Source organism: Nelumbo lutea, chromosome 2 (assembly GCF_056320005.1).
Source record: "Nelumbo lutea isolate HS-2025 chromosome 2, American lotus-T2T, whole genome shotgun sequence".
In the NCBI taxonomy this organism is placed as follows: Eukaryota; Viridiplantae; Streptophyta; class Magnoliopsida; order Proteales; family Nelumbonaceae; genus Nelumbo; species Nelumbo lutea.
This window is the reverse complement of record NC_142685.1, coordinates 91,480,001-91,504,142: the sequence shown is the minus strand read 5'-3', so window position 1 is coordinate 91,504,142 and position 24,142 is coordinate 91,480,001. Positions and strand designations below refer to the sequence as shown.

Below are 24,142 nucleotides of genomic sequence, written 5' to 3'. Positions count from 1 at the left end.
TCACTAATATTTATTTTATAGAATTTACAAAAATTACAAAAAAAAACATTTATTTTGTGGAAATGGGATTGCATGGAATCAAAAGGGAACACTCCCACACTAATTTTATGAAATGGTGAGCTAGTTTCATGCAAGAAAGGTGCACAAATACAAGTTTTGGACTGTCAATCAAAGCGGGGACAGGGGGTGTGTATGTGTGATATGTTGAAAGAGCAACAATGGTCACAAGTGCATTGTGTGTGTGTGCACATCCCTTGCACCACGACACACCACATGAGGCACCAATTGCAATGTGGATATGCGCACCCACATAGTGCAAAATGATGCAGCATGGGGCGTTGTTTGCAGTGTCAGCACATCCACCACGATGCACACCCACTTGCGCCTTGTGTTAATAGGGGTGTCTGTAAACTACACACCATGCAAAGGTGGAAGGTGGAATTGGGGCACCTAACACAAGTGGTTGTGTTACAGCCCTACGCCACACACAGTGGGTGTAGTAGGGCTGTAATCTACTACACGGTGTGTTAAAGCCCTGTCACTACATTAGTAGAAAGCACTACCCGTGTAGTGTTAACACGTTTAACAAACACCATGGTAGTTTACTATTTTCTAATATTGGTCACCGTACGTGGAGGCACCACAAAAACCACTTGCACCATGACAAACCACGGTAGTTTAGTGTTTTCTAATATTGGTCACCGCACGTGGAGGCACACCACATTAATCACTTGAACCACATGACACACCACGGTAGTTTAGTGTTTTCTAATATTGGTCACTGCATGTGGAGGCACCACATTAACCACTTGCACCATGACACACCACGGGGGCACCATAGCATATCCACACGTCGCAGTTCCCGCATGCACATGCCCGCACATGCACACGCACGCCCGCCAGTGCACGCCCACGCACGCATGTGCTCACCCGCACACGCCCGCCAGCGCACACCCACCAGCGCACGCCCACGCACGCCCACCAGCGCACGCCCATGCACGCCCACAGCCGCCGCTAACCTCTTTAGGGATCTGGTGGGTGTGGAGACATGGGATAATGGAATGTTGTTCTGATGAGTTAGATTTCCCCAAGGGTGTTATGTTGAAAAGGAGGGGAGGTAAGGCTGTTCAGATGAGTTAGATTTTCATACCGACTCGCACCATGGCCGCCTTGTGCAGTCGACCGACTGGGAGGGTACTGTCGATAACCTCTATGGGGATATGGTGGGTTTGGAGACATGGGATATGGAAGGTTGTTCTGATGAGTTGGACTTTCACAAGCGTGTGTTATGTTGGAAAGGAGAGGGAGGGACTTCATTCTTGGCACACCACGATGCATGGGGGGAGGGACTTCTTTTGAAAACTCGTTACTAAGGGGAGGGACAAATCGTTGTAGGATGCGAAATGTGGGGGGAGGGACGAATTGATGCGACAGAGGGCTGAATCTCAGTGGATCATGGCAGCAAGGCCACTCTGCCACTTACGATACCCCGTCGAGTATTTAAGTCATCTGCAAAGGATTCTACCCGCCGCCCGGTGGGTATGCAATACAAATAGCAACAACTAGCTTGGGCGAAACTGAAGAGGAAGGGAAGGTTAATGGTTCCGACCACTAGCACAGAGCCCATCAACACATGCCATCCAAACACCACTCACGCGCATCGTGTACACCTTTAGGCAGCCAACCCCCAAACCAACGACGCATCAATGACATGTAGAATGGCCGAGGAAAGCACCACCCAAAGGCCCCACTAAGCACGGAAAGCAACCACCAACATGAATCAACATCTGAAAAGGGTCACCAGGAGATCACAAGAAATGCGGGGAGGCACCTAAAGCACAACTGCCAAACACCTTGCACGTCACCTAACCCAGCATCGCTATCCCACAAATGCGTGTTCACAAGCACCTAGCGGCAACCCACGTAGTGCTCAACACAGCAAGTGCGAGCGTGCATGCTGCCGAGCGCACCCAACACAACGCACATCGCTTGCGATCAAGGGGCACTCAATAGACGTTGTGCTGCAATGCATGCATCGTCGCACTCCCAGATCTCTTCTAGTGCATGTCATTGTGCAGCAGCATGCACTATCAAGTAAAACCTTGCACATTGTGATGCACATCACTGCGCTACCATGTCGCGCTCGGTAAGCATCAATGTCCCTTCATGTCGCCTCTAGTGCATGCAACTGCACTACCCGTGCGTCATGGGTGATAGGGGTAAGCCCCATGACTGCCAACGCTCGCCCAATGGCACCCCAAGGGGGGAACCCCCCCAGAGTCACCACCCCCCCTCAAAGGGTACATTAAGTTTTTGGTGCTCTGCCAGCAAGAAACATCACTTCTCTGGAAAATCATACTGGGGTTGTCTTGAGATGTACGGCTTAGATTGGTCTTAAACTTGACAAGTGACATTAGTTAGGATTGAAAAATGATGAAAATAATTAAAATAAATTTTTGGAGAAAAATTATAATTTTGTTATCTTTTAATCAGTAAAAATTGCCAAAAATTAGGAAAGATTGAAAAAAATAATTTTGGAGGGTGGGGGTTGCTTTTTCACACCTGCAAAAAAAATTGTGCACCAAAATAAGTTGGTTTCATGCCGAAAACCATTGATAGAAATGGTTTTTCACTAATATTTAATTTATAGAAATTACAAAAATTACAAAAAAAAAATTATTTTGTGGAAATGGGATTGCATGGAATCAAAAGGGAACACTCCCACACTAATTTTATGAAAAGGTGAGCTAGTTTCATGCATGAAAGTTGCACAATTACGAGTTTGGGACTGTCAATCAAAGCGGTGACATGGGGGTGTGTATGGGTGATATGTTGAAAGAGCAACAATGGTCACAAGTGCATTGTGTGTGTGTGCACATCCCTTGCACCACGACACACCACATGAGGCACCAATTGCAATGTGGGTATGCGCACCCAAATAGTGCAAAATGATGCAGCATGGGACGTTGTGTGCATTGTCAGCACATCCTCCACGATGCACACCCACTTGCACCCTGTGTTAATAGGGGTGTCTGTAAACTACACACCATGCAAAGGTGGAAGGGGGAATTGGTGCACCTAACACAAGTGGTTGTGTTACAGCCCTACACCACACACAGTGGGTGTAGTTGGGCTGTAAACTACTACACGGTGTGTTACAGCCCTGTCACTATAATAGTAGAAAGCACTACATGTGTAGTGTTAACACGTTTAACACACAGCACGGTAGTTTAGTGTTTTCTAATATTGGTCACCGCACGCGGAGGCACCACAAAAACCACTTGCACCATGACACACCACGGTAGTTTAGTGTTTTCTAATATTTGTCACCGCACATGGAGGCACCACATTAACCACTTGCACCACATGACACACCATGGTAGTCTAGTGTTTTCTAATATTGGTCACCCCAAGTGGAGGCACCACATTAACCACTTGCACCATGACACACCACGGGGGCACCATAGCACATCCACACGTGGTAGTTCACTCATGCACATGCCCGCACATGCACACGCCCGCCCGCCAGCGCACGCCCATGCATGCACGTGCTCGCCCGCACTCGCCCGCCAGCGCACGCCCACTAGCGTACGCCCACCAGCGCACGCCCACAGCCGCCGCTAACCTCTATGGGGATATGGTGGGTGTGGAGACATGGGATAATGGAAGGTTGTTCTGATGACTTAGATTTCCCCAAGGTTGTTCGGATGAGTTAGATTTTCACATTGACTCGCACCATGGCAGCCTTGTGCAGTCGACTGAGTGGAAGGGTAGCGTTGATTACCTCTATGGGGATATGGTGGGTTTGGAGACATGGGATATGGAAGGTTGTTCTGATGAGTTGGACATTCACAAGCGTGTGTTATGTTGAAAAGGAGAGGGAGGGATTTTGTTCTTGGCACACCACGATGCATGGGGGGAGGGACTTCTTTTGAAAACTTATTACTGGGGGGAGGGAAAATCGTTGTGGGATGTGAAATGTGGGGGGAGGGACGAATCGATGCGACAGAGGGCTGAATCTCAGTGGATCGTGGCAGCAAGGCCACTCTGCCACTTACAATACGCCATCGCGTATTTAAGTCATCTGCAAAGGATTCTACCCGCTGCCCGGTGGGAATTGCTCTTCAAGGCACCCACGTGGCTCATCTGTCACGAGGGCTTCACCAATGGCACGTGCCTTTGGGGGCCATGAGGCCCCTACTGTGGGTCGACAATCGAGCGATGGGCGCACGCATCGCATGTTTAGCCAGGATTCTAACTTAGAGGCATTCAGTCATAATCCAGCACACGGTAGCTTCGCACCACTGGCTTTTCAACCAAGCGCGATGATCTAAACCCAGCTCACGTTCCCTATTGGTGGGTGAGCAATCCAACACTTGGCGAATTCTGCTTCGCAATGATAGGAAGAGCCAACATCGAAGGATCAAAAAGCAACGTTGCTATGAACGCTTGGCTGCCACAAGCCAGTTATCCCTGTGGTAACTTTTCTGACACCTCTAGCTTCAAATTCCGAAGGTCTAAAGGATGGATAGGCCACGCTTTCATGGTTCATATTCGTACTGGAAATCAGAATCAAACGAGCTTTTACCCTTTTGTTCCACATGAGATTTATGTTCTTGTTGAGCTCATCTTAGGACACCTGCGTTATCTTTTAACAGATGTTCCACCCCAGCCAAACTCCCCACTTGACAATGTCTTCCGCCTAGATCGGCCCACCGAGGCGAGCCTTGGGTCCAAAAGGAGGGGCAATGCCTCGCCTCCGACTAATGGAATAAGTAAAATAACGTTAAAAGTAGTGGTATTTCACTTATGCTCAAGGGCTCCCACTTATCCTACACCACTCAAGTCATTTCACAATGTCAGACTAGAGTCAAGCTCAACAGGGTCTTCTTTCCCCGCTGATTCTGCCAAGCCCATTCCCTTGGTTGTGGTTTCGTTGGATAGTAGATAGGGACAATGGGAATGTCGTTAATCCATTCATGCGCATCACTAATTAGATGATGAGGCATTTGGCTACCTTAAGAGAGTCATAGTTACTCCCACCGTTTACCCGTGCTTGGTTGAATTTCTTCACGTTTACATTCAGAGCACTGGGCAGAAATCACATTGCGTTAGCATCCATAGGGACCATCGCAATGCTTTGTTTTAATTAAACAGTCGGATTCCCCTTGTCCGTACCAGTTCTGAGTCGGTTGTTCGATGCTCAGGGAAGGCCCCCGAGGGAGCCGTTCCCGGTCCATCCTCCGGCCGGCACGCGGTGACCCGCTCTCACCGCGAGAGCAGTTCGAGCAGTCCGTCGACAGCCAACGGGTTCGGGACCGGGACACCCGTGCCCAGCCCTCAAAGCCAATCCTTTTCCCGAGGTTGCGGATCCATTTTGCCGACTTCCCTTGCCTACATTGTTCCATCTACCAGAGGCTGTTCACCTTGGAGACCCGATGCAGTTATGAGTACGACTGGGCACGTAAAGCACTCGGTCCTCTAGATTTTCTAGGGCCGCCGGGGGCGCACCGGACAGCATGCAACGTGCGGTGCTCTTCCGGCCGCTGGACCCTACCTCCGGCTGATCCGATTCCAGGGTGGGCAGGCCATTAAATAGAAAAGATAACTCTTCCCGGGGCCCCCGCCGACGTCTCCGGACTCCCTAACGTTGCCGTCAACCGCCGCGTCCCAGTTTGGGAATTTTAACCCGATTCCCTTTCGAAGCTCGCGCTGATCGCGCTGTCTGGCAGGCTTCCCCCGTCTCTTAGGATCAACTAACCCATGCACAAGTGCCGTTCACATGGAACCTTTCCCGTCTTCACCCTTCAAAGTTCTCATTTGAATATTTGCTACTACCACCAAGATCTACACCGACGGCCGCTCCGCCCAGGCTCACACCCCGGGTTTTACAATGACCGCTGCGCCCTCCTACTCATCGGGGCCTGGCAATCACCCCGACGGCCTAGTATGGGTCGCGCGCTTCAGCGCCATCCATTTTCGAGGCTAGTTGATTCGGCAGGTGATTTGTTACACACTCCTTAGCGGATTTCAACTTCCATGGCCACCGTCCTACTGTCTTAATCGACCAACACCCTTTGTGGGTTCTAGGTTAGCATGCAGTTAAGCACCGTCCTACCTATTTAAGGTTTGAGAATAGGTCGAGGGCATTACGCCCCCGATGCCTATAATCATTGGCTTTACCTGATCGAACTCTTACCCGGGCTCCAGCTATCCTGAGGGAAACATCGGAGGGAACCAGCTACTAGACAGTTCAATTAGTCGTTTGCCCCTATACCCAAGTCAGACGAACGATTTGCACGTCAGTATCGCTGCGAGCCTCCACCAGAGTTTCCTCTGGCTTCGCCCTGCTCAGGCATAGTTCACCATCTTTCGGGTCCCGACAGGCATGCTCTCACTCGAACCCTTCTCAAAAGATCTAGGTCGGTTGGCGGTACAACCCACAAGGGGATCCCGCCAGTCAGCTTCCTTGCGCCTTACGGGTTTACTCACCCGTTGACTCACACGGATGTCAGACTCCTTGGTCCGTGTTTCAAGACGGGCCGAATGGGGAGCCCATTGGCCGATGCCCAAAGCACGCAGGTACCAAGGCACGCCTAAGCGCACGTGCTACCTTCTATGATCATGACAATGACGTCTCCAAGGGTATAACGCGACAACCAGGGCTTGGGGCGCCGCCACAATCCGCATGGGTCCGCTCCCCGAGCCAAGTGGCAGACCAGCTTTTACCGTTCCACATCTGTCCGGGGAGCATCGCTGGCCCCCATCCGCTTCCCTCCCAACAATTTCAAGCAATCATTGACTCTCTTTTCAAAGTCCTTTTCATCTTTCCATTGCGGTACTTGTTCGCTATCGGTCTCTCGCTAGTATTTAGCCTTGGACGGAATTTACCGCCCAATTGGTGCTGCATTCCCAAACAACCTGACTCGTCGACAGCGCCTCGTGGTGCGACAGGGTCCAGGCATGGTGGGGCTCTCACGCTCTTTGGCGCCCCCTACCAGGGACTTGGGCCTGGTTCGTTGCTGAGGACGCTTCTACAGACTACAATTTGGATGACGGAGGTCACCCGATTCTCAAGCTGGGCTGATCCCGATTCGCTCGCCGTTACTATGGGAATCCTTGTTAGTTTCTTTTCCTCTGCTTATTGATATGCTTAAATTAAGCGGGTGGCCCTGCCTGACCTGGAGTCGCAATGCAGGCTCCGTATACAACGAATCCCTCACTGGGTCACACACTCGACACCCCAATGACAACACAACGTGCACGACGTCCAGCATTCCACCACCTAAGATTGAACCACCAACCGTCGTGGCACTTTGTTGTCAGGGGCCATCATTTGGCCCAACCGCACCAAAACGGAACGGGAGGCCAACATCTGCACCAACTCTCCAACACCTAATGGGGCAAGGGAAGGAGGGGCAACGATGCATGATGCCCAGGCAGGCGTTCCCTTGGCCAAAGGGCCTCAAGCACAACTTGCGTTCAAAGACTCAATGGTTCATGGGATTCTGCAATTCACACCAAGTATCGCATTTCGCTACGTTCTTCATCGATGCGAGAGCCGAGATATCTGTTACCGAGAGTCATTTTTGAACGCAGAGGCAAAACACCCAACAATGTTAGGATTATGCACCCTTCCATGGAGATTCCATGGCACCATCCGTGCCTGGAGTTGGTTGTTAGCTAGGAGGCCACGAGACAATGTGTCGAGTGCTACCCCTAACAAGCGAGAGATGGCCATGGAGGTCATACCCCAAGACCACCCCCCGTGGGCCCTTGCGGGCATCACATGTTCACAGGTCTTTTCGTGGGGCAGGCATCGACAATGATCCTTCCGCAGGTTCACCTACGGAAACCTTGTTACGACTTCTCCTTCCTCTAAATGATAAGGTTCAGTGGACTTCTCACGACGTCGCGAACGGCGAACCACCCATGTCGTCGCGACCCGAACACTTCACCGGACCATTCAATCGGTAGGAGCGACGGGCGGTGTGTACAAAGGGGAAGGATGTAGTCAACGTGAGCTGATGACTCGCGCTTACTAGGAATTCCTCATTGAAGACCAACAATTGCAAGGATCTATCCCCATCACGATGAAATTTTCAAAGATTACCCGGACCTGTCGGCCAACGCTATAGATTCGTTGAATACATCAGTGTAGCGCGCGTGCGGCCCAGAACATCTAAGGTCATCACAGATGGCCATGGAGGTCATACCCCAAGACCACCCCTCGTGGGCCCTAGCGGGCATCACTTGTTCACAGGTCTTTTCATGGGGCAGGCATCGACAATGATCCTTTCGCAGGTTCACCTACGGAAACCTTGTTACAACTTCTCCTTCCTCTAAATGATAAGGTTCAGTGGACTTCTCGCGACATCGCGAACGGCGAACCGCCCATGTCGCCGCGACCCGAACACTTCACCGGACCATTCAATCGGTAGGAGCGACGGGCGGTGTGTACAAAGGGGAGGGATGTAGTCAATGTGAGCTGATGACTCGCGCTTACTAGGAATTCCTCATTGAAGACCAACAATTGCAATGATCTATCCCCATCACGATGAAATTTTCAAAGATTACCCGAACCTGTCGGCCAACGCTATAGACTCGTTGAATACATCATTGTACCGTGCGTGCGGCCCAGAACATCTAAGGGCATCACAGACCTGTTATTAACTCAAATTTCCGTGGCTGATGTCTCGTTCGTTAGCAGGCTGAGGTCTCATTCGTTAACGGAATTAACTATACAAATCGCTCCACCAACTAAGAACGGCTATGCACCACCACCCATAGAATCAAGAAAGAGTTCTCAGTCTGTCAATCCTTACTGTGTCTGGCCCTTGCGACCATACTCCCCCACCCAAAGACTTTGATTTCTCATAAGGTGTCGGTGGAGTCCTAAAAGCAACATCCGCCGATACCGGGTCGGCATCCTTTATGGTTGAGACTAGGACGGTATCTGATCGTCTTCCAGCACCGGAGGCACGACCCGACCAGTTAAGGCCAGGAACGCATCATTGGTAGAAGGGACGAGACTTTCCCTCCAATGGCTGCTGGCACCAGACTTTCCCTCCAATGGATCCTCGTTAAGGGATTTAGATTGTACTCATTCCAATTACCAAACTCGTAGAGCCCGGTATTGTTATTTATTGTCACTACCTCCCTATGTCAGGATTGGGTAATTTGCGCGCCTATTTCCTTCCTTGGATGTGGTAGCTGTTTCTCAGGCTCCCTCTTCGGAATCGAACCCTAATTCTCTGTCACCCATCACCACCATAGTAGGCCACTATCCTACCATCGGAAGTTGATAGGGCAGAAATTTGAATAATGCGTCGCCGGCACAAAGGCCGTGGGATCCGTCGAGTTATCATGAATCATTAGAGCAATGGGCAAAGCCCGTGATGAACCTACAATTTATCTATATTTTATGAGGTTTTTGCATGAAATTTTATGATGGTTTAATTAAATTTTGCCCTATTTTAGCTTGATTGCAAGAAAAATTTCAGGGGGAGCCAAATCAACAAAAAGAAGGCAAAAGCAAGAAAAGAAAACCCAAAATTTATCAAGTTCAGCCCGGCCCAGCCATGAGAGCAAGAGAATTTCATTCGGCCCAAGAAGAGCAAGTGAAACTCTTTGGAAAATCCAAGGGAAGAAGCCTAGCAAGAAGGAAATTTTGGCCCAGCCCATTTTTAGCCCAAATAACAGCCTAGAGTGTAGCCCACATGAGCTCAAAAGCAAGCTAAGTTGTAGCCCAAATAGCAGCCCAAAGGGAGCTAGGGGCGGCAACTTCTAGGAGTTTCTTGAAGAGAAGGAGGGAGCACTCTAGAAGGTTCATGAGGGGTGTAATACACCCCATTCTAGAGGCTTCAAGAAGGGGCAAGCGCCCCCTTGAAAAACTATATAAGGAGCCCTCTAGGAGGGGAGAAGGTGGTTCAATTGCTTGAGAGGAAGGCTCTCCCACTCTTAGAGGTTCGGCCACCTTGAGAGAAGAGAAGAGAAGAAGGCTAGGCGTAAGGAAGAAGAAGAAGAAGGGCTGAAGGAAGTTCAAGACAAGCAAACTAGAAGAAGAAGGTGAATTCGAATTGAGGGTTTGTGATTCAAAGATCTTTTGTAATAAATCATTTGTAGTTTCATTCTCTTTTGATTTGAATTCAGTTTCTTAGTTATATTTTTCTTTCTTCTTTCTCCTTGTTTCCATTCTTCCTTGATGTATTTCAGCTTGTAAAATTTCAGTTCAGCAATCTAATTCTTTTTGATTCATTCAAATGGTCATGCATTGTACTTGAAGTTTCTTGAATAAGGGTGTGATTGTAGATCAATTCGGCCAACTAACCTTCAAAACTCAGATCTGAATTCTCAGATCTGAGATTGCAAGATCTGAATTGCTTGAAAGAGAATTCAGATCTGCAATTTTCAGATTGGGCGAATTAATCTACAGCTTGGAATTCCTAGAGTGCTTGAGAGAGACTCTAGGAATTCAGATCTACTATTCAAGAACTGAATTGAGTGCAAGGTTAGAGATAACTTGCACAATTCAGTTGGTGATCAATTCAGATTTGAATTGATGCCTTAGAAGTGTTTGAAGAAATGCATGCATGGGGATTAGATTCTTGCTAGAGATAGAAGAACCGTCACTCATGCATAGGATGAACATGCGCTTGAGAGAGGCTGTTCATGACCTTGGGGTTTCACCAAACCAAGGCTCAATCATGATTCATTCGAATGATCCAAATTGATAGATTGCTGAATTCTGAGATTGACATTTACTGCTTACTCTTCTAACCTGATTTGAAGGCAATTGGACCAATGATTTAGATAGATTTTAATTTAGGATTTTTTTTAGCTTTCATTAAAGTTTTGATTCATTTGTTGATCAGATAAGAAGTGCTCAATTTAGTATTGGTAATTGTTTCCTAAATCCTCGTGGGAACGATACTTCACTCACTACTTTATTACTTGAACGGCTAGTGCACTTGCTAGTGTCACAATGAGCCACACATCAGCCCGCGTCGACCTTTTATCTAATAAATGCATCCCTTCCAGAAGCCGGGGTTTGGTGCACGTATTAGCTCTAGAATTACATGGTTATCCGAGTAGTAGATACCATCAAACAAATGATAACTGATATAATGAGCCATTCACAGTTTCACAGACTGAAATAGTTCATACTTACACATGCATGGCTTAATCTTTGAGACAAGCATATGACTATTGGCAGGATCAACCAGGTAGCATTCCTTGTCGACATCACAACCCGCATGAGACCATCTGAAAACATCAAATGCTCTATGCAGTTGCAATTGTCGATCACATATCAGGACATATAATAGGGTGGTAACAAGGGGCCTAAGGCCCCTACCCTTGGCTTCTTCCGCATCCAAGAGAACACACACTAGACATGTGCCGAGTTCCTTGCACAATCACAAGACAATGCATGGCATCATGTTCTACATGTTCATTGCTGCCTCACCCCCTACCGTGGGAGGAGAGAGACAAACTATCACTCGAGGGGTATCAATTCCATTTCTTTGGGTAGGCAACACAGGAACCACCCGCACACGCCCAGATAGCAACAACTCACTTGGGCAAAACTGAAGAGGAGGGGAAGGTTAATGGTTCCTGTTAGATAGTTTTTGTATGCCTTTAGCTTCAATCAAAATGATGTACTTTATGAGTTTATTGTAAATGAATAAAAGTGCATATTTGATTCATGTTCCCTTGGTATGTTTCTGTGTAATACCCTTAAACTGGACACTTAATGAGACTCGAGTTAGTTTAAAATGTTCACAGCCAGTGGGTCAGTTTGGGGAGACCTATCCTGACAAGGCTGACACTGTGGTGCCACCATGTCGGTTGGGTTGGCTTGTCTAAGCTACCAGGGTGAGACCCTAGGCACACAGTGTGGGATTAATTGAATCTTTGAACTTGACCAGATTTCCAGTATTGCCCTGGACCTTGGAGATTGATGGGCAAAACTGGAAAGTTACACCCGACCCCTAGACTTGATTATGATACTACACTAGGTGTCGGATTGGGCTGTCTTTCATGTACCAATCAGTGAGATCATTAGCAGGGTCAAAACCTGGGTATGTTGGGACAGTCTGAGAATTCAACTGAGTGGGTGATCATAGTAACAGGATCGGCCCCTTTGTCAGACAAAGGTAATGATCGGGGATGCAATCTTAGTAATGGAACCAAGACTGCCGGCAGCCGATTTCAATCATTGAGATTTGTTTTGCAAAATATATTTTATATGAGATATAAAAGTATATATATTATGGTTTCGAAATGATTTGCAAAAGGTTTTAGTTCCCAGGATCCATACTTGAGAGAGTGCAACACTCTTCCTTGCAGCCGAGGGAGAGGTCCTCTCTTATCGGGTAGTGTATGATCATTATAGGCTGAGAGGTTAAGTGTAAGGCCAATGAGGATAATACCTGATGGGTTAATCTTGCATTTGCCCACAATCCCTGGGGGTTACAAGGTGGCTTGGACAAGGGACCACTTAGGGTAAGTGTTGGGCCCATAGATCCCATCTGATGGGTTTCAGGGGGTGCACTGTCCATAACAGTTTATTCGGCCAGGCCTTGTAACAAAGGCTGGGTTGAACCAATGTGGCTGATGTGTAGATCAATGTTTGGGTCCAACGCCATACAAAGAAGCCCAACTGGGCAGTAGTTTGGAAGGCTTAATGAATACATAACCCTAAATAGGCCTTAAGCCCATTTCGAACTGGGTTAATTTGATTAGTCTTTAAGGGGCAAATTCTGAGATAAGATCAACTGATAGGATTGGGCCCACACCCTATCCACTCAGAGAGTCCAAGATCTAAATGAGATTTAGATTTGGAAACTTCCTAATTAGATTAGGAGCTGGCTGATCTAATCCACAACTAAGATAAGGATTATCCCTTATCTTAAAGGGACTTATAATCTAGATATGATTTGGGTTTGCAACTCCTAGTGGGATTAGGAGCTGATCCCTTTAAGTCTATAAAAGGAAGAGGGGGCGGTAGCCTTTGGACACAAAAATCCAATAGACTCAAGTCTTGTCTTCAGAGCTGAGATCATAGAAGAGGAAATTCTGCACCCGGCAAATTCTCACTAGCCGCCTCCTTCCTACAGCCGCCGCCTATAGCAGTTCAATCTCCTTTGCTTGGGAGAAATCAATATTGGATCTTGATTCCAATCTTTTGGAGAAAAGATTGGTAGGAGTTGTATACACAAGCCGTCCAATTGATTTTTGGTAAGAATCAGGTTCTTAGGAAGGATACTGTTGATTTTGCTCCACCTTGCACTGCGCCATCTTCAGTGGGAGCAGATTTTGGTTTCTACCTTGGGCGTGAACACCTCCATTGAGAGATATTATTTCTCTGTATCAGGTATTATCTCTCTCTCCTCCTTTTGGTTCAGATCTGGTTCATTTTATGGTTCAAGAATGATCCTTGAAATATGATTTTCTAAATAGGGAATTCGATTCCCAGTTGAAGGGAAAGAAAAATTTATTTTTGAAATTCGCCCCCTTTATTCCACAATCTTAGGCACCCATATGATGGATTTCCTATCCCTTCAGTGGCGTCAGAGCCATGGTTCAATTCTTGAACCATTCTGTTTCAGATCTGAACCTGCGCAAATAGGGAGAAGGCGTTCTACCCGATTTGCGCAGATATGGGTTTTGGGAAATTTGTTCCCAAAACAAATGGGCAAATAATCTTTAATTAATTTTAAATAAATATGATTATTATTTGGAATAGTTATTTATAATTTTCTTGATTTATGGGCTGTTCATACAAGAGGAGATTGAAATCTTGGTTTGCGCAGGGAGAACTGCAAGATTTGTATTGAATTTATTTATTACATTTGGTCTGTAACTAATTTTTTTTTTAGACTCAATGTATTGGCATTCGATCTGATGTAATAAATAATAGAAATAGGATTTCTATTTATTTTAATTTTTGGGTCGAAGATGGCGGCGCAGAGAAGGAGATTTCGCAGATGGGAGATTCACTATCTGCGATTTACAATTTGAGAAACTACAATCTGTGATCTAACCTCTATTTTGCAGGATGGAGTGTGCGAACAACCCTGATTAACTATTTTTTGTTTTTCTTTTATCAGTTATTAAATTTTAGATTATTTTCTTGAATTAAGGATTTATATAAAAATCAAACCCTAGACCCATTCGAACCAAGATTGGTTCAAACTGTTTGGACCAATTCTAGGGTTTAATCAAGGCTGAAAGTCAGCCCTAATTTTCCCACCAATGGGCCTAAGGATTGATATTTAATTAAATAGTTAATTCAGCCCAGCCTATAAAGGCCCAGTTTTAAATAGTTAAAATGGCAAAAGCCCATTTTAAAGGATAAAGCTATATGGGCCGAATAGGGTAACCCTAATTCAGCCCATATGCATAGATAATATTAATGGTTAATATTATGGAATTTTTAAGGGGCTTCCAATGGGCCTTACAGATAATTAATTGATTGGATCAATTTATCCTAGCATGAGATGTATGAATGCGTGATGTGCTGTGTGCATGGGCCATAAGTGCTTGGCCCATGCTCATTCGATAGTGGCTCTTGAGCACACCATGGCTGAATGCACATCATTGCCATGGTGTCCCTTTTGGTGATTGGATGACCTTCCTCAGTGGTGGGCCCCACACCTCATCAAGAGGTTACGTGCGGAACCCTATCCGATTTAAGGCCCACCAAAATCAAGCTTTATGAAAGTCAGTGGGAGCCACTTTGGTTTGACCTAAATCAAACTAGGGCATAATTATTTGTTCCCTCCAGCTAATATGAGTGCAAGTGATAGGGAGATTCATATGATGAGCTCTCTAAAGGCCTTCCATCATTAGCATGAGGATGGGTCCTTCAGTAATGAGGAAACACACCAGAAAATGGGCTATCCATTTGCTGTTGGGCTTGTCTAAGTGTTTCATAAGATGATAGGAGCATCATAAACCGATGTGGGAGGGGCTTCACCAGAAAAAGGGAACTCTATCACGGTACCTTGGCGTTCACGAATATGATGGGTGAGCACTCACTGGACAGAAAGGTTTACCTGAAAATGGCTCTGAACCTTGTCTGATAGAGGCCAAAGGGAAAACTCATATGATGAGTGGATATGATCCTTCACAGAAAGGTGGTGGGGAAATAGTTGGATCCATGCACCCTATGTGATTTCCCACATTTCCAGAGACAACCCGTATTCTCCATCACTGAGAAAGGAGGGAAATCTTAGAGATGAATAAATGGAAATGGATCGTAGATTAAAATCCATATCTATGAAATGAACATGAATCAAATTAGGTTGTGGCAAAGAATCCTGCCCCGGAACATCCGGGAGACAGGGCTTCTGAGGCCCGAAGGAGAGACTTTCTAGAATGGGAGGAGAAAAACTCCCTAGCCCGGTGTTACATCATCGCCTCCTTGGACAACCCAATACAGAGGCAGTTCGATCAAATCAAACTTGCCAAGGACATATTGGACAGCCTAAGGACGATGTATGAAGAGCAAAATCATTCTACTTGGCAAAAGGTCTTGAAGCAGTTCATGACCACTCAAATGTCCAAGGGCCAACAAGTTAACGACCATTGTCTTTGGATGATGGGTTACATTAATGAACTAGAGGCTCTTGGATCCGGGCTGGACCTCGCAACCCAGATAGACACTATCCTTAATTCTTTGCCTCCTTCCTTTAATCCGTTGATCATGAACTATAACATGAACAAGCTGAATGTCAGCTTGCAAAAGCTCAGCAATATGTTGCAAAGAGCTAAAGAACTGATTAAAAAGGATGAGCCTATAGCTATGCTTGTTGAAGCTAGCAAAACGGGCAAGAGAAAGAGGAAGGCAAATAAGTCTCAGAAGAAAGCCACCAAAGGCAAAAGGCAGAAGAAAGACAAAGCATCGGATGCCTGTCACTTCTACAAAAAGACCGACCACTGGAAACGGAATTGTCCTGCCTACCTGGAATCCAAGAAAGGTAATTTCAAAACTTGTGTTATAGAAAGCAATTTATTGGTAGCTTCTGCGTCTTGGTGTATTGACCCCGGGGCTTCAAGTCATGCGTGTAACTCACTGTAGGGGTTCAAGGTAAGTAGAAGGCTGAATCAAGGAGAGTCACTCTCTACTTGGGGACTACTGCAACCGTTGTAGCCATGGCAATAGGAACCATGGAGTTAATTTTTAGAGAAGAAAAAAGTGTACTCAAAGATTGTCTTTATGTACAAAATTTAAGAAGAAATTTGATTTTTGTTTCAAAACTGTGTGCAGATGGTTATTCAGTCTTCTTTAGTAATACGATTACTATTAAAAGAAATAACAAATTCATCGCATACGGAGAACTGGAGAACGGTCTCTATGTTCTACATCCTTCTCTAGAAACTAACATAACCGAAACTACGTCGGCTGAAATCCCCAAGAAGAGAGCCCGTGATACAGTTAATCCCACGTGTCTGTGGCACTACCGACTTGGCCACATCGGTGTTGACCGAATCACAAGGTTGGTAAAGGATGGTCCTTTGGATTTTCTAACTGTAGAAGATCTTCCCACCTGTAAGCCTTGCGTACAAGGCAAGATGATGAAATGACCATTTGACGGTAAGCCTGAAAGATGTACAGGCACACTTGACCTAATACATACTGATGTATGTGGTCCCCTGCGTGCTAGGACACGGAATCAAGACATGTATTTCATCACCTTCACAGATGATTTCTCACAATATGGTTATGTGTACCTAATGAGACACAAGTCTGAATCCTTTGAAAAGTTCAAAGAGTTTAGACAAGAGGTCGAGAAACAGTTGGGGAGAGAAATTAAAGCCCTTCGATCTGATCGAGGTGGCGAGTATCTCTCTGACGAGTTCAGAGACTACTTAAAGGACAATGGGATAGTATCAAAATTAGCTCCTCCTGCTACACCACAACTTAATAGTGTTTCAGAGAGGAGGAATAGGACCTTATTGGATATGGTCCGGTCACTTCTCATACACTCAGAGTTACCCACATCCTTTTGGGGTTACACATTAGAGACTGCGATTTACGTGTTGAATCAGGTTCCAACCAAATCGGTTCTGAACACTCCATTTGAACTTTGGACCGGAAAGAAACCAAGTGTCAGACACTTGAAGATTTGGGGTTGTCCAGCAAACGTTAAAAGAATGAGTGCAGACAAGTTGGAATCCAAGACCAGCCTTGGCCTATTTGTAGGTTACCCAAAAGGCTCTGTAGGTTACATTTTCCATGACCCAAGTGAGCAGAAAGTGTTCTGCAATCGAAATGCCTAGTTCTTGGAGACCGATTATATCCTGGACACCCATCATCAGGAAATTGTTCTTGATGAGGAGAGCTCAGGATTAGTGGGAGATGTCCCACAAGTTCCAGGTAGTAACCAACCTAGAAGATCCACTTGGGTATCCAGGCCACCAGTCCGTTATGGTTATGACCAGGATAGTTACCTGGTGGAAACCTTGACTAGTGAGGAGGATCCCATGACTTACGTAGAAGCTATGTTGGATATAGATTCCCAGAAGTGGGTGGAGGCCATGAGAGCAGAGATGGACTCAATTGATACCAATGGAGTCTGGACTCTAGTAGATCCACCCTCCGGGGTAAAAGCAATCGGTTGCAAATGGATTTACAAGAGGAAAAAGGGCCCTGATGTAGAGTTTGGACCTTCAAAGCTCATCTGGTGGCAAAAGGGTACACTCAGAAAGAGGGCATCGATTATAAGGAAACCTTTTCACCTGTGGCCATGCTTAAATCCATTAGGATCCTGCTAGCTGTAGCAGCATACCATGATTATGAGATTTGACAAATGGATGTCAAAACTGCATTCCTGAATGGAGATCTTACTGAAGATATCTATATGCAACAGCCGCAAGGCTTCATAGCTGCGGGTTAGGAAGACATGGTATGTAAACTTAATAGATCCATTTAGGGACTTAAGCAAGTTTGTAGAAGTTAGAACATCCATTTTGACTCTACTGTCAAATCGTTTGACTTCGAGCAGAATCCGGATGAACCATGTGTTTACAGGAAGTACAGTGGAGATAAGGTTACCTTCTTGGTTCTATATTTAGATGACATTCTACTCATTGGGAATGATGTAGGAATGTTGACTATGGTGAAAGTATGGCTTTCACAGCAATTCTCCATGAAAGATCTTGGAGAGGCCTCCTATATACTGGGTCTTCGACTCTATAGAGATAGATCGAAGCAGATAATAGGATTATCCCAATCTGCCTACATTGACAAAATAGTCAAAAGATACAGCATGGAAAACTCCAAGAAAGGAAATGTTCCTTTCAGGCACGGAGTCACTCTCTCCAAGAAGATGTGTCCCAAGACTTCTGAGGATATTGATGGCATGAAAGACATTCCCTATGCCTCTGCCATAGGGAGCATCATGTACGCCATGATGTGCACTCGCCCTGACATTGCTCAGGCAGTGAGTGTAGTAAGCAGATTTCAGGCCAACCCAGTGCAGGAGCATTGGACTGCTGTGAAAAACATACTTAAGTACCTTCGAAGGACAAAAGAGTTTTGACTAGTATTCGATGGTAGCTCACTACAGATCCAAGGGTATACAGATGCTGATTTCTAGTTGGATCCAGATGATAGAAAGTCTACATCTGGATATGTATTCATGATAAGATCACGTGTTGTTTCCTGAATGTCAGCAAACAGGGGTCCTAAGTAGCAAATTAATAGTCCACAACCCAAGCCGAACGCATTGCCATAATTGAGGCTGCCTCATGAATGAAGGTGTTCATTCCTGAATTTGGAATTCAGCACATCACCCATTCCATTGTTGTATAATAACACTGGACCTATGATAGGATGATGTAAAGAGGTTGCATCAGCGGAGAATGTGGTAGTGTTAGACAGTTTTGTATGCACTTAGCTTCAATCTGATTTGATGTACTTTTGTTATTTAGTGGAAATAAATAAAGTGCATGTTTGATTCATGTTGTTTGGTTTAATTCTGTGTAAAACCCTAAAATTGGACATTTATAGAGACTCGTGTTAGTTTTAAATGTTCACAGCCGTTGGATAAGTTTGGGGAGATTTATCCTGCCAAGGCTGATACTGGTGTGCCACCAAGTGTTGGGATGGCCTGTCTCAGCCATCAGGGTAAGACCCGAGGCACATGCAGTATGGGATTACTTGAATCCTTGAACCGGACCAGATTTCCAGTATTGCCCTGGACCTTGGAGATAGATGGGCAAAACTGGAAAGTTACACCTGACCCCTAGACTCGATTATGACATTTCACTAGGTGTTGGATCAGGCTGCCTTTGATATGCCAATCAGTGAGATCCTTAGCGAGGATCAAAACCTGGGTATGTTGGGGCAGTTTGAGAATTCATCTGAGTGGGTGATCATAGTGACAGAATCAACCACTTTGTCGGACAAAGGGTAATGATCGGGAATGCACTCTCTCTGATGGAAACCAAACTACCGGCAGTTGATTTCAATCGTTGGAATTTTGTTTTGCAAAATTAATATATTTATATATATATGTACGGTTTTGAATTGTTTGCAAATGGTTTTAATTCCCGGGATCCATGTGAGAGGAGAGTGCGGCACTGTTCCTTGTAGCCGAGGGAGAGGTCCTCTCTTGTCGGGCAGTGCTTGATCATTAAGGGCTGAGAGGTTAAGTGTAAGACCATTGAGGATAATACGTGATGGGCTAATCTTGCACCTGCCCACAGTCCTTGGGTTTTTATAAGATGGCTTGGCCCAAGGACCACTTAATGTAAGTGTTGGGCCCATAGGGTCCATATGATGGACTCAAGGGGTTCATTGAGTTTTTCAGTGAATTCGGCTGGGCCTTGTTTTAGAGGCTGGGCCGAACCCATGTGGCTGGTGTGTAGATCAATGCTTGGGTCCCACGCCATACAAAGAAGCCCAACTGGGCAGCAGATTGGAAAGTAATTAGACACTGAACACTTAATGGGCCAAAAGCCCATTTCGAGGTGGGCTGATATGATCACCCATCCATGGGGCGAATTTGAGATTAAAGTTAGTAAAAGGATTGGGCCTTTAGCCTTATCCACTCTTAGAGACCAAATTCAAATTAGATTTGAATCTGGTAACCTCCTGATAAGATCAGGAGTAAGCTAACTCTATCTGCAGAAAGGATTAAGATTATCCCCTATCCAAATACTGATTTGGATTGGGATAACTCCTAAAAAGGAGGTTTCTTAATCAAGAAGAAAGGAGGAGATTTCGAACCACCTTGAAGAGGTATAGGATATCTCCTGAGAATTGAGAGAGGATCTCATTCATACTCTCCAGAAAAACAGAAAAAGCAGTTCAGCTTTTTTCATTTTTGGAGATCTCCTCCTGCCGCCGCCATCTGCCATTGCAAGATTAGATCTTTGCAGAAAAGAAAGTAAAGAAATCTGTTCTTGACATCAGTCTTGCAAGAAAGACTGAAAAAGATTCAGTGTTTAATACTTCCAGAGGATTCTTGTGAAGGATCCAGTGTGTAGGACGCACCCTGCTGGTTCTGTTCCATTCACAGCTGTGTCATCTTCAGCAGGAACGAATCTTGGAGCATTCTTTGGGCGTGAGCACCAACTTTGGGAGATACTGCTTCTCCGGATCAGGTATATTCCTCCCATTTATCTTTTGGTACAGATCTGGTTTGATTATGGTTCAAGTAGGATCCTTGAATATTGTATTCTAAATTTAGGGAATATGATTCCCAGTTGAGAGAAGGTAGGAAATTTTTGAAATTCGCCCACCCATTCCGCAACCTTTATGGCATCCATTAGATGGATCCTACCCTTCTTTCAGGTAGACCCATTGACTAAGCCACTGACACAAAAAGTGTTTATGAAACACGTGGAAAGCATGGGACTCTGGCTAGTACCTGATTGGACCTAAGTGCAAGTGGGAGCTGTTAGACTGTTTTTGTATGCCCTTAGCTTCAATCAAAATGATGTACTTTAAGAGTTTATTGTAAATGAATAAAAGTGCATATTTGATTCATGTTCCCTTGGTATGTTTCTGTGTAATACCCTTAAACTGGACACTTAATGAGACTCGTGTTAGTTTAGAATGTTCCCAGCCAGTGGGTCAGTCTGGGGAGACCTATCCCGACAAGGCTGACACTGTGGTGCCACCAAGTCGATTGGGTTGGCCTGTCTCAGCTACCAAGGTGTGACTCTAGGTACACACAGTGTGGTATTAATTGAATCTTTCAACTGGACCAGATTTCCAGTATTGCCCTAGACCTTGGAGATTGATGGGAAAAACTTGAAAGTTACACCCGACCCCTAGACTCGATTATGAGACTACACTAGGTGTCAGATTGGACTGTCTTTGATGTACCAATCAGTGAGATCCTTAGTGGGGGTTAAAACCTGGGTATGTTGGGACAGTCTGAGAATTCATCTAAGTGGGTGATCATAGTGACAGGATCAGCCCCTTTGGCGAACAAAGGTAATGATCGGGGATGCACTCTCACTAATGGAAACCAAGACTGCCGGCAGCCGATTTCAATCGTTGAGATTTGTTTTGCAAAATATATATTATATGAGTTATAAAAGTATATATATTATGGTTTCGAAATGATTTGCAAAAAGTTTTAATTCCCAGGATCCATACTTGAGAGAGTGCAACACTGTTCCTTGCAGCCGAGGGAGAGGTCCTCTCTTGTCGGGTAGTGTATGATGATTATGGGTTGAGAGGTTAAGTGTAAGGCCATTGAGGATAATGCCTGATGGGCTAATCTTGCATCTGCCCACAGTCCCTGGGTGTTACAAGGTGGCTTGGCCCAGGGACCACTTAAGGTAAGTGTTGGGCCCATAGATCCCATCTGATGGGTTTCAGGGGGTGCACTGCCCATAACAGTGTATTCAGCCAGGCCTTGTAACGAAGGCTGGGCAACAGTTTGGAAGGCTTAATGAATACATAACCCTAAATGGGCCTTAAGCCCATTTCGAACTGGGCTAATTTGATTAGTCTTTAAGGGGCGAATTCTGAGATAAGATCAACTGAAAGGATTGGGCCCACACCCTATCCACTCAGAGAGTCCAAGATCTAAATGAGATTTAGATTTGGAAATTTTCTAATTAGATTAGGAGCTGGCTGATCTAATCCATAAATAAGATAAGGATTATCCCTTATCTTAAAGGGACTTCAAATCTAGATATGATTTGGGTTAGCAACTCCTAATGGGATAAGGAGTCGATCCCTTTAAGTCTATAACAGGAAGAGGGGGTGGCTGCTTTTAGACACAAAAATCCAACAAGCTCAAGTCTTGTCTTCGGAGCTGAGATCACAGAAGAGAGAATTGTGCACCCTGCAAATTCTCTCTAGCCGCCTCCTTTGTGCAGCAGTCGTCTATTGCATTTCGATCTCCATTCCTTTGGAGAAATCAAGATTGGATCTTGATTCCAATCTTTTGGAGAAAAGATTGGTAGGAGTTGTATCCACAAGCAGTCCAGGTGATTCTTAGGAAGAATCAAGTTCTTAGGAAGGACACTGCTGATTCTGCTCCACCTTGCACTGCGCCATCTTCAGTGGGAGCAGATTTTGGTTTCTACCTTGGGCGTGAACACCTCCATTGAGAGATATTATTTCTCTGTACCAGGTATTATCTCTCTCTCCTCCTTTTGGTTCAGATCTGGTTCAGTTTATGGTTCAAGAATGATCATTGAAAATATGATTTTCTAAATAGGGAATTCGATGCCCAATTGAAGGGAAAGAAAAAAAAAATTGACCACAAGGACAGAGCCCATCAACACATGCCATCCAAACACCACTCACGCGCATCGCGTACACCATCAGGCAGCCACCCCCCAAACCAACGACGCATCAATGACACGTAGAATGAACGAGGAAAGCAGCACCCAAAGGCCCCACTAAGCACGGAAAGCAACCACCAACATGAATCAACATCCGAAAAGGGTCACCAGGAGATTACAATAAATGTGAGAGATGCCAACCATGTTGCACCATTCCCACTCATGCGAGGTCCCCATGGGGGCTTCCCATGCTTGAAATAGGTATGCCACGGAGGCACCATGGATTGCCTTGCGCAGCATGCGGGGAGGCACCCAAAGCACAATTGCCAAACACCTTGCATGTCACCTAACCCAGCATCGCTAACCCACAAATGCGTGTCCACGAGCACGCACGGGATGACACTGTTAAGGCTGCTGCAATGCATGCAGTGCTGAACCAGCAAGTGCGACCGCGAATGCTGCCGAGGGCACCCAACACAACACACATTGCTTGCGAAATAGGGGCACTCAGCAGACGTTGTGCTGCAATGCGTGCATCATCGCACTCCCTGATCTCTTCTAGCGCACTTCATTGTGCAGGAGCATGCACTATCAAGTAAAGCCATGCACATTGTGATGCACGTCACTGTGCTACCATGTCGCACTCGGTAAGCATCAATGTGCCTCCATGTCGCCTCTAGTGCATGCAACTGCACTACCCGTGCGTCATGGGTGACGGGGGGGAAGCCCCATGACTGCCAACGCTCGCCCAATGGTGCCTCCAGGGGGGAACCCCCCCAGAGTCACCACCCCCCCTCAAAGAGTACGTTAAGCTTTTGGGGCTCTACAAGCAAGAAACATTACTTCTCTGGAAAATCATACTGGGGTTGTCTTGAGATGTACGGCTTAGATTGGTCTTAAACATGACAAGTGACATTAATTAGGATTGAAAAATGATGAAAATAATTAAAATAAAATTTTGGAGAAAATATTAATTTTATTATCTTTAATCAATAAAAATTGCCAAAATTTGGGAAAGATCTGAAAAAATAATTTTGGAGGGTGGGGGTTGCTTTTTCACACCTACAAAAAAATTTGTGCACCAAAATAAGCTGGTTTCATGCCGAAAAGTATTGATAGAAATGGTTTTTCACTAATATTTAATTTATAAAAATTACAAAAATTACAAAAAAAAATTATTTTGTGGAAATGGGATTGCATGGAATCAAAAGGGAACACTCCCACACTAATTTTATGAAAAGGTGAGCTAGTTTCATGCAAGAAAGGTGCACAAATACGAGTTTGGGAATGTCAATCAAAGCGATGACATGGGGGTGTGTATGGGTGATATGTTGAAAGAGCAACAATGGTCACAAGTGCATTTTGTGTGTGTGCACAT

General features: G+C 45.6%; 1 non-coding gene and 2 pseudogenes across 1 annotated transcript; all 3 read right to left on the bottom strand.

The window, feature by feature from the left end:
* Window positions 1-3,992: 3,992 nt before the first annotated feature.
* Window positions 3,993-7,190, bottom strand: LOC148871858 (25S ribosomal RNA; annotated as a pseudogene).
* Window positions 7,191-7,429: 239 nt separating this feature from the next.
* On the bottom strand, window positions 7,430-7,585 carry LOC148871857 (5.8S ribosomal RNA). Its single transcript, XR_016108505.1, has one exon. It is a non-coding gene; the product is annotated as a 5.8S ribosomal RNA (ribosomal RNA).
* A 702-nt stretch (window positions 7,586-8,287) lies between these two features.
* On the bottom strand, window positions 8,288-11,228 carry LOC148871856 (18S ribosomal RNA; annotated as a pseudogene).
* Between the last annotated feature and the right edge of the window lie 12,914 nt (window positions 11,229-24,142).